Source organism: Rana temporaria, chromosome 4 (genome assembly GCF_905171775.1).
Source record: "Rana temporaria chromosome 4, aRanTem1.1, whole genome shotgun sequence".
Lineage (NCBI taxonomy): Eukaryota > Metazoa > Chordata > Amphibia > Anura > Ranidae > Rana > Rana temporaria.
This window is the reverse complement of record NC_053492.1, coordinates 120490715-120502303: the sequence shown is the minus strand read 5'-3', so window position 1 is coordinate 120502303 and position 11589 is coordinate 120490715.

The window sequence follows — 11589 nt, the reverse complement described above, 5'->3', positions numbered from 1 at the left end:
AAAGGGGTCTTCCAGATTCTGATAAGCCCCTCGCCCGCAGACCCCCACAACCACCGGGCAAGGGTTGTGGGGATGAGGCCCTTGTCCCCATCAACATGGGGACATCCTCCCCATGTTGAGGGCATGTGGCCTGGTGCGGTTCAGGAGAGGGGGGGGCCGCACTCTGTCCCCCCCTCTTTTCTGCGGCCTGCCAGGTTAACGTGCTCAGATAAGGGTCTGGTGTGGATTTTTAGGGGGACTCCACGCCATTTTTTGGATGTTAGCGGAACGGATTGTAAACGGATCGTCCGCTAACGTCCGTTTTTCGTCCGTTCCGTTTTTTTGACGGAAGAAAAATAGGGTTTTCTTCCGTTCAAAAAAACGGAACTTAAAGCAGACGGATGCTAACGGACGTTAGCGGATGCTCATTTGCTAACGGACGTTAACTCATAGGGAAGCATTGCGGTCCGTTAACGGAAGTCCAAAAAATGGACGAACGGAACGGACGTGTGAAAGAGCCCTAAGGGAAAAAAAAGATCCCTGCCCCAAATGATTATTTAGTTTGGGGTTTAGTAAAGGCAAAGCCACTCTACAGTACAAGCGTAGTGGCTGAAAATCAGAGAGGAAGCACTGATGGTTTTAACATCCAATCCTGTAGAAGCAAAGTTGTTTTGTGTTCTAAAAATGCATTTCTTACTATGAAAATGTCACTGGCAAGGAAAGGGGTTAACACTAGGGGCGAGGGAGGGGTTAATTATGTTCCCTGGGTGTGTTCTAACTGTAAGGGGGGGTGGGACTGACTAGGGGAAATGACAGATCGCTGTTCATACATTGTATGAACAGACGATCAGGCATTTCCCCCCCTGACAGGACCGGGATAAAGGGGAACTCCGCGCCAAATTTCACACAAGAAACCGGCGTGGGTCCCACTCCAGGGGTACATTAGGCTCTTCGGCTTGGTCCGGAACGTGAGGGGTTAAACCCACGCCGAAAACCAGCGTGGGGTCCCCCCCCACATCCAGACCAAGCCCTCATCCCAGGCAAGCAGTCTGGCCCGGACAGGAATGGGGGTGGAGACGAGCGAGCGCCCCCCCCTCCTGAGCCATACCAGACCGCATGCCCTCAACATGGGGGAGTGTGTGCTGTGGGGGAGGGGGGCACTGCCCCCCACCCCGCAGCACTCTTGTCCCCATGTCGATAGGGACAAGAGCCTCTTCCCGACAACCCTGGCCGTTGGTTGTCGGGGTATGCGGGCGGGGGGCTTATCAGAATCTGAGAGGCCCCTTTAATGAGGTGGCCCCCAGATTCCGGCCCCCCACCCTATGTGAATGAGTATGGGGTAAATTGTACCCCTACCCATTCACCTGGGGAAAAAATGTAAAAAAATAATACACCACACACATTTAAAAATTAATTTATTACTCAGCTGGGGGTCTTCTGCCGGGGCCCCCCACCACCACCCCATTAGGCCCCCGGGCTTCGTCGTCTTCCGCCGGGACCCCCTTCACCATGAAGCTCCTTGCTTATGGGGGAGGGTCCCGGGCTTCGTCGGTTTCTGGGGGGGTACACCTACCCCCCCTCTTCCGCCGAGACCCCCTTCACCATGAAGCTCCTTGCTTATGGGGGAGGGTCCCGGGCTTCGTCGGTTTCTGCGGGGGGGTGCACCTACCCCCCGTCTTCTACGCCGTTTTCTGCCGGAGCCCCCTTCACCATGAGGCTCCTCCTTGCCTATGGGGAGGGCTCCGGGCTTCGTCGATTTCTGCCGGGGGGGGTGCTGTAGCCCCCCCAGGCTGGGTGCTGTAGCCCCCCGGGCTGTTTTCTGCTGGAGCCTCCTTCACCATGAGGCTCCTCCTTGCCTATGGGGGAGGGCTCCGGGCTTCATCGTTTTCTGCCGGGGGGGTGCTGTAGCCCCCCCGGGCTGGGTGCTGTAGCCCCCCACCGGGCTGTTTTCTGCCGGAGCCCCCTTCACCATGAGGCTCCTCCTTGCCTATGGGGGAGGGCTCCGGGCTTCGTCGTTTTCCGCCGGAGGGCGCCACCCTCCGGGCTTCTGCGGTGCCTTCCGCTTCTGTCTGTCTCCTCCGCGGAGCTCAGGGCTTTCTTTCCGCTGTGTTCTCCCTTCTCTTCCATTCGATGTTGACACGACGAGGTCCCGCGCTGGAATGCCGTCTGAGCGGCGGGCATCGACTTATATAGGGCAATGCCACCATGTGACCTCAACCCATGTGACATCACATTCCCATCATGCCCAGGAAATGTGATGTCACATGGGTTGAGGTCACATGGTGGCATTGCCCTATATAAGTCGATGCCTGCCGCTCACACGGCATGTCAGCGCGGAACCTCGTCGTGTCAACATCCAATGGAAGAGAAGGGAGAAGACAGCGCAGACAAGCCCTGAGCTCCCGGAGGAGCCAGGCAGAAGAGGGAACAGGAAAGAAAGCGGAAAGAAAGCACTGGCTCCGCAGGGGAGACAGGCAGAAGAGGGAACAGAGAAGAAAGCCCTGGCTCCGCGGGGGAGACAGGCAGAAGATGGAACAGAGAAAAAAAGAAGCGGAAAGAAAGCCCTGTCCCCCGGAGGAGACAGGCAGAAGAGGGAAGACAGCAGAGAAAAGACCGGGGAGTTGGCGCACCCCCGGCAGAAGACGAAGAACAAGACCGGAGCCCTGGCGGAAGGCACCGGAAAGACTGGGGGATAGGCGCCATCCCCCGGCAGAAGTCGCCGAAGTCCGGATGCCCCCCCCTAATGTAAAAGAGCTTAAATGGGGTGGGGGCCCCCGGCGGAAGGCTCCGAAGAGGACCGAGGGATGGTGCCCTCCCCCGGCAGAAATCTCCGAAGCCCAGGGTCCCGGCGGAAGATCGGGAGAGAAGAAACCCCCCCTTCGGAAAGAGCTAAAGAAGAAAGGGGGGGCCCCGGAGCTGATTAATAAATTATTTTATTCTGTGTGGTGTGTTTTTTAACTTTACATTTTCCCCAGGTGAATGGGTAGGGGTACGATGTACCCCATACTCATTCACATAGGGTGGGGGGCCGGCATCTGGGGACCCCCTTATTAAAGGGGGCTCGCAGATTCCGATTAGCCCCCGCCCACATACCCCGACAACCAATGGCAAGTGTTGTCGGGAAGAGGCTCTTGTCCCTATCCACATGGGGACAAGAGTGCTGTGGGGTGGGGGGGCAGTGCCCCCCTCCCCCACAGCACACACTCCCCCATGTTGAGGGCATGCGGTCTGATACGGCTCAGGAGGGGGGGGCGCTCGCTCGTCCCCACCCCCATTCCTGTCCGGGCCAGACTGTGTGCCTGGGATGAGGGCTTGGTTTGGATCTGGGGGGGAACCCCGCGCCGATTTTCGGCGCGGGTTTAACCCCTCACGTTCCAGACCAAGCCTAAGAGCCTAATGTACCCCTGAAGGGGGACCCGCGCCGATTTCAAGTTTGAAATTTGGCGCGGAGTTCCCCTTCATGGTCAGCGCAGGCTGAAAACCGTTCGGAGATTCCCGTGCGCCGCCTCACGCAGCGCAATCACGGGTACGCCGCTTGGTATTTACCAAGATTTTCTCGGCGTACTGACAAGGCGCACGGGAATCCCTGAAATTTCCCTGTACGCATGCCCAGTATGCAAATTAACCTCCCGAGGTTCAGGCGCACTGTGTAAGCGTATGGGGATCGGTTTCCAAAAAACACTTTCACTTTCAATTCGGCCCGCCAAACACATTCAAACACATGTCACTACACTTCCCCTGCATCACCCCCCTCCCTCCCCTAATAAACTCCCGCCCGAACCCCCGCAATTTACATTTCAATGTGCCGTGCGCCAGGTCTATCAGGTGCACAATGCGCCCTCTCCTGGGCGCACTGAGCACTTTAGTAACTAGGGAAATACACTGCACTAGCAGCGTATTTCAATAGTAAATGTCAAAACGGCTGCTACTCCTGCTTTTACTCCATGAGTCATGGAGTAAAGGCTTGGTAAATCAGCCCCTAAGTGTGGTACCCCTGAATGCTACTTAGCCTAATATATGTGTTAGTGTGCCAATTATCCCCTGCAGTCTTACTCAACTTGTCATAAAAAAACTAATACGCGGACCTCAGTTAGTTGGTTCTGCTATTCAGTGGATCAGAACATGTAACCTCCACTAGGTGGTCCAAAAACATAGCCAAATGGACTGACCACTAGACGTTCCAAATAGATAATGGTCATGAAAACCTAAACCTTGTGAAACCCCACCGACTGAACAACATAAAGATTTCCTCTTATTCTGAAATCCTGAAAACCCAGTTATCGATTCTGAGGGATTAAACACAAAATAAAAGTTAGTAATAAACATTCAATTTTTTCTTAACCTGGAAACAAAAAACAATGGTTATATACCTGTAACAGGACATTAGCATATGAAACACAAATATACATTACTATATATTACATAAACCGTGCACTTTCTTTTAAAATACCAAAAATTGTTGAGCTCAACTTTTCATTCATTAATTTGTATTACTATAATACATATTAATGCCATATGGATTTTTGTTTTATGGTATACCAATAATTCCCCCCCCCCCCCAAAAAATAAAAAATGTCACCATGGTAGGAGGAAAAAAAATTAGCAACTCGTAATAAACCTTTTAACGGTTCCACTTATTAACCAATCATAATACTTCATCACAACATTTTTGCAGAACCTTCTGTAAAGAAAAACAAACACATTTTAGTAAATGCCCTTTTCAATTCACCATTACAGAATGCAGGCTCAGGTCATTTGCAAGTCAATAAGATCTCTTTTCCACTCTCACAGACCTGGAAAAAAAAGGGGGGTCATTTGGGCTGTCAGCACTGAGTCAGCAGTGAGAACACACGTCACACACTCTCAATTTAACTTGTGTCAAGGAAAGAGAGGGGGCTGGTTGCTCTCTGAACTATAGAACACCATTCCCAATTTTTAAACCTTAACCAACACAAAACAAATCATCATGCCATCACACACAACCTCACAATCCATGGATCTCACACATTTCCGCACAACACACTTAGCTAACCTCTGTTTATCACTTCTCTGGGAATGTGGATTCCCTATTAAAAATACTCACCTCCTCTGTTCTGTTATCCTACCATCCCTGCCCTCCAAGCATCTCGCATTTCTCTTAAAAATACTGTTTCCAGTCTAGCGATTCCCATCATTTATATATTTCACAACCCAAGGTCCATATTTATCAATCATTTCTTCCTTCGGAGTCAAGTGGTAAGGTTCCCCACGGTCAGAATTCCGTTTTGAAGCGATTTGATTTCCCATCCTTTTACGGACGAAGGACCTTGAGCTGATCCCGCAAACCTTATAGGTCGCTTATTCCAAAGCTAGCTACACTTTGACATGATTGGGTTGACAGGGCTTGCACCTGCCACCTTTACCGAATTTTTTTCACTACTTGCCAGAACAATCCATGTACTGATTATAGTCCTTCAAAAAATTAGCCCGGAGATTTTCCAAACCAAATGGTTCAACCTCCCCGCGGACTTTCCAAAGTATTCTAAAAGAAATGCTTACTGTACCACAGGGCTTCCCAAGCGTTAAGCTTGATTAGACCCTATGATGGCTTGTACTACAGGAGGCAATTTTAACTGACGAACACCTAATTACACTATGATTTTTTTTTTAGCAGTTACAATATAGCCAGTGTTTCCAGATTAAATTACACCGCTTACAATCCCCAGTTTAGATTCACATACATCCAGATAATTCAGTGTGATTTAGTCTCCGTTTCTACTGATGCGATTTGCCATGCGACTTTGGACCCCAAAGTCGCATTACAACTCGCAGCCCATTGATTTCAATAGCACCCATTCCAATCTATGTGGCTCAATGCTGCAGTGACCGATAAAGGTACCTGCACCATTTTGATGCGACTTCTGGATCAAAAACGCATTTAAAGCCACACCACAGTCGCACTAAAGCTGCATTTCAAAATCGCACCCTGAATCAGGCAACATTGGAGTTGCACCAGTGGAAACGCATCCCCAAAGCATAGGTGCTGACAAAACTGAAAATTAACATTCGTGAGATGGATAGGGGAGCTTTGCTCAACAAGAAAAAGCTTCATCAAGCACATACCATGGATCTGGCCTTTATCACAGAATACAGCAACCAATACCAACAATTGGAAAAGATCTTCAAAAAGTATTGGCCCATTTTGAAAGAGGACAGAACTTTAGCAGCGTTATTGCCATCACGACCCAGATTCATTTACCGTAGAGCACCAACACTACGAACACACCTTGTCCACAATGTACTTGATCCTCCCGGGGAAGTGAATATTTGTCCAGAACTTGAAAGATTCTACAGATGCCAGAGATGCCTACCGTGCAAAACAAATAAACCCCAACCTCGGAGGAAAACAACATTCAAGTCCCATGTCTACAATAGAGAGTTCCAGATAAAAGAACTTATTACTTGTAATAGCACCCATGTGACCTACATCATAGAGTGCCCCTGCCGACTCCAGTACGTGGGCCGTACCACCAGACCCTTATGTGTAAGAACACGTGAGCACATCAAAAACATACGTAATGGATTCCCAAAACATAGTCTCTCTAGACATTTTGAGGAAAAACATCATAAGGATCCATCTTGCCTCACGTTCTATGGGGTTGACATTATTAAAGACCACTGGCGGGGGGCAACAAAAAGATCCAGGTCTCACAAAATGAGACCCGTTGAATACACAGGTTGGGGTCTCTAGCCCCTAGAGGCCTCAACCTGGATATTGATTTGAACTGCTTTATTTCTAATTTTAAATTTTTTCACCATATATACCCTTCCACAATACATCTATGGGTTGATGTTTTCTAACCTAACCCATACTTGGGGACTCCTACTATTTGACTCCCAGCTACTGCTCCAGATCAACACTTGTATTGACCACTTCTACATTTCTTCAAGGCATTATATTGCATTTTTAGGTTGCCCTACATGTTAAGGGGTAATGGCTCCAGTGGATTGCCTACTCTCTAATATATTTGTGTGTGTTGTATCTCGCGCCAGTAAATTAAATTAATTTATATACAGTGTTAAGCTGCTACCCAGTAATAATCAGAAGATTATGCAGTGTAAAAATGTGTGGGAATGGGTGCGCTAATAAATAAATAAATTGTGATACATACTTGAAATTTCATAAACAAATATATATAAAACACCTGTGATTACTATAGTAAAAAGTCCTATGATAATGAGCTGTGTTCCAGTGATGGGTTGCTCAAGTTGCTGTGCCAAATAAATAAAATGAAATAAATAAAAACTGTGAAAAAAGAACCAAGTTCTATTAATAGGTATTGGCATTCAGATGAAAGTCTATTTTGCCAAATGATTCCTCAAGTGGTGAAGAAAATTTGCATGCTGTTGAATCAAAATAAAGTGCTGCGTGCTGTATTTTCGGATAGAGTGATGTTTTTTTTTAGCAGTTACAATATAGCCAGTGTTTCCAGATTAAATTACACCGCTTACAATCCCCAGTTTAGATTCACATACATCCAGATAATTCAGTGTGATTTAGTCTCCGTTTCTACTGATGCGATTTGCCATGCGACTTTGGACCCCAAAGTCGCATTACAACTCGCAGCCCATTGATTTCAATAGCACCCATTCCAATCTATGTGGCTCAATGCTGCAGTGACCGATAAAGGTACCTGCACCATTTTGATGCGACTTCTGGATCAAAAACGCATTCAAAGCCACACCACAGTCGCACTAAAGCTGCATTTCAAAATCGCACCCTGAATCAGGCAACATTGGAGTTGCACCAGTGGAAACGCATCCCCAAAGCATAGGTGCTGACAAAACTGAAAATTAACATTCGTGAGATGGATAGGGGAGCTTTGCTCAACAAGAAAAAGCTTCATCAAGCACATACCATGGATCTGGCCTTTATCACAGAATACAGCAACCAATACCAACAATTGGAAAAGATCTTCAAAAAGTATTGGCCCATTTTGAAAGAGGACAGAACTTTAGCAGCGTTATTGCCATCACGACCCAGATTCATTTACCGTAGAGCACCAACACTACGAACACACCTTGTCCACAATGTACTTGATCCTCCCGGGGAAGTGAATATTTGTCCAGAACTTGAAAGATTCTACAGATGCCAGAGATGCCTACCGTGCAAAACAAATAAACCCCAACCTCGGAGGAAAACAACATTCAAGTCCCATGTCTACAATAGAGAGTTCCAGATAAAAGAACTTATTACTTGTAATAGCACCCATGTGACCTACATCATAGAGTGCCCCTGCCGACTCCAGTACGTGGGCCGTACCACCAGACCCTTATGTGTAAGAACACGTGAGCACATCAAAAACATACGTAATGGATTCCCAAAACATAGTCTCTCTAGACATTTTGAGGAAAAACATCATAAGGATCCATCTTGCCTCACGTTCTATGGGGTTGACATTATTAAAGACCACTGGCGGGGGGCAACAAAAAGATCCAGGTCTCACAAAATGAGACCCGTTGAATACACAGGTTGGGGTCTCTAGCCCCTAGAGGCCTCAACCTGGATATTGATTTGAACTGCTTTATTTCTAATTTTACATTTTTTCACCATATATACCCTTCCACAATACATCTATGGGTTGATGTTTTCTAACCTAACCCATACATGGGGACTCCTACTATTTGACTCCCAGCTACTGCTCCAGATCAACACTTGTATTGACCACTTCTACATTTCTTCAAGGCATTATATTGCATTTTTAGGTTGCCCTACATGTTAAGGGGTAATGGCTCCAGTGGATTGCCTACTCTCTAATATATTTGTGTGTGTTGTATCTCGCGCCAGTAAATTAAATTAATTTATATACAGTGTTAAGCTGCTACCCAGTAATAATCAGAAGATTATGCAGTGTAAAAATGTGTGGGAATGGGTGCGCTAATAAATAAATAAATTGTGATACATACTTGAAATTTCATAAACAAATATATATAAAACACCTGTGATTACTATAGTAAAAAGTCCTATGATAATGAGCTGTGTTCCAGTGATGGGTTGCTCAAGTTGCTGTGCCAAATAAATAAAATGAAATAAATAAAAACTGTGAAAAAAGAACCAAGTTCTATTAATAGGTATTGGCATTCAGATGAAAGTCTATTTTGCCAAATGATTCCTCAAGTGGTGAAGAAAATTTGCATGCTGTTGAATCAAAATAAAGTGCTGCGTGCTGTATTTTCGGATAGAGTGATGTTTCCACCTTCACCTTTAAGACTATCACCAAAGTGTAAGAATTGGATGGCTTCTTACCAGATATTAATGTCCCTTACTTTGTTACCAAAAAAGGGAACATTAAGGCTTGTAACAGGATCACCTGTAATGTTAGTAACGTCCTGGCAGTAATGCTTGCGATGTTCATTAGATGCCCGATTTATGCATGTAAGACAAAAGTAATGTCGAACATAGTGTAGTATGTTTTTTATTAAAATATGAAGTAAGCAGAGGGAGCCAAGTGGCCGCCTACCGTTTAGGGTGCCTTGAACCCGGCACTGGGGCTATCTCGCGTTGTAGCGGAAAAGATCCTAGATACTGGATGCCGCGCTCGTTGTCTGGGCGTGCGTTCCACCTCAGCTGTGCTGGGAACCAGCGATACAGGAAGTGACGATGTGCGTGCGTGGTTAGGTACCGCCTCGACGTACGTTTCGTTGTGAACATCTTCAGGGGGCGTACCCAACCACGCTAGTTCGATATGTTTTATACGTCTGTCAATTGTTGTGGGCGGGGAGTGTTGTACGGCAGCCCCAGTGCTAGATTCAATGCAACAGATACTGATAATGCAAATGGACAACCATTCGTTGTTGCCCCTAAAATGACATAAAGATCAAAATACTTGGTAGTCATACCTGCTCACCAACTGCAAAAATATGATAAAATCAATGATCATATAATCATGCCGAAGCATGTGCAATGAACACTTATTTAAAAAACCTATGTTTATACAAAAGGCTTACTAAATTTAATATGAGCAGACTTAAAAATAGTAAATATAGAAATATAACGATGAATCTGTGTCTCTAAAATTTACTTGATAGGGTAATACACATGAGTGGGCCTTTGGGGTATGTTGGATGGTAGGTTCATCCAATCGGTCCACATGTATAGAACCCTGACTGATAGATGATGAATAAAATTATTTTAAAAATATATATCATAAAATCAAAAATAATTAAAAAAGTAGTTTACATATAGTAAAATATGAAATGGTAATACTATATAAACTCTATTAAAACTCAACACTCTATTTTTGTAATTTGTAAGGAAGCAGTTTAGGTCCAATTCAATATTGAGGCCATGCGGATGCATCGTCCCCAAACGATGGATCCACATGGTCTCGTTCTGGGAGATGGCCTGTGTCATGTTGGTGCCTCTCCAATGACTGCTGACCTTATCTATACCAACAAAAGAAAGTTTACTGGGGTCTCGATCATGATGTTGGTCAAAGTGGCGGGATACACTGTGATTGGGGAATCCATTTTTAATGTTGGCCACGTGTTCATTGATTCTTATTCTAAGTTTTCTGGTAGTGCGGCCTACATATTGGAGAGAACACGGGCATTCTAATAGATATGTAACGTGATGTGAATCACAAGTTATAAGTGATTTTACAGTGTATTCTTTCTGTGTGTTATTAGATTTAAATTTGACTATTTTTCTGTTTTTTCTGGTCGTACTTTTACATGATTTGCACCTTGTACAGTGATGGAAACCTGTTCCATCAAGAAAGGTGGGAGGTCGAGGGGGAGGGTCAGGTACATTTGGGGCTATTATGTTCCGAAGACCTGGTGCCCTTCTGTAGACAAATTTAGGTTTAGGGGGTAAAATTGCGGCCAAATCATTGTCTTTGAGCAGGATGGGCCAATGTTTTTTAATCATTTTCTCAATATGTAAATATTGTCGGTGAAAGCCCGAGAAGAAGGCCAAATTACCTGAAAAAGGGGCCCTCTTCCTTAAAGTCAAAAGTTGGTCGCGGTCCATATTTGTTACTTCCAGTGTAGTTTTTTCAAGTGCCTGGGAGTGGTATCCTTTTTCCTTGAATTTTTCCGTTAAAATCAGGGATTGGGATTGAAAATCAGTGGTAGTGTCGCAATTGCGGCGAATCCGCATGTACTGTCCTTTCGGAATAGTGCTTAACCACTTGGGATGGTGGCAGCTGTTCACTGGCACAAAGGCATTCCTATCTGTACCTTTAAAGTACGTGCGTGTACTAATTTTGTTGTCATTCTTTGTTAAAGTTAGATCCAAATAGTTAATGGAGACCAGACTGGAAGTTGCAGTGATTTTGAGTCCATATTGGTTGTTATTCAAACTATTCAGAAAGGCTTGGAGTGTGACCCAGGATCCCTCCCACATGAGGATAATATCATCTATATACCTCATGTAATAGATGAGTGAAACGTGATTGTCATGGTAGATGGTTTCTTCTTCCCATTTATTCAGTACCAAATTTGCAACACTGGGGGCATAACGAGCCCCCATCGCAACTCCCTTGATTTGATTATAGAACAGTCCCAATGCCCAGAAGTAATTGTTTCCCATTGCCTGTCGGAGTCCATCAATGAGGAATTTTATTTGGA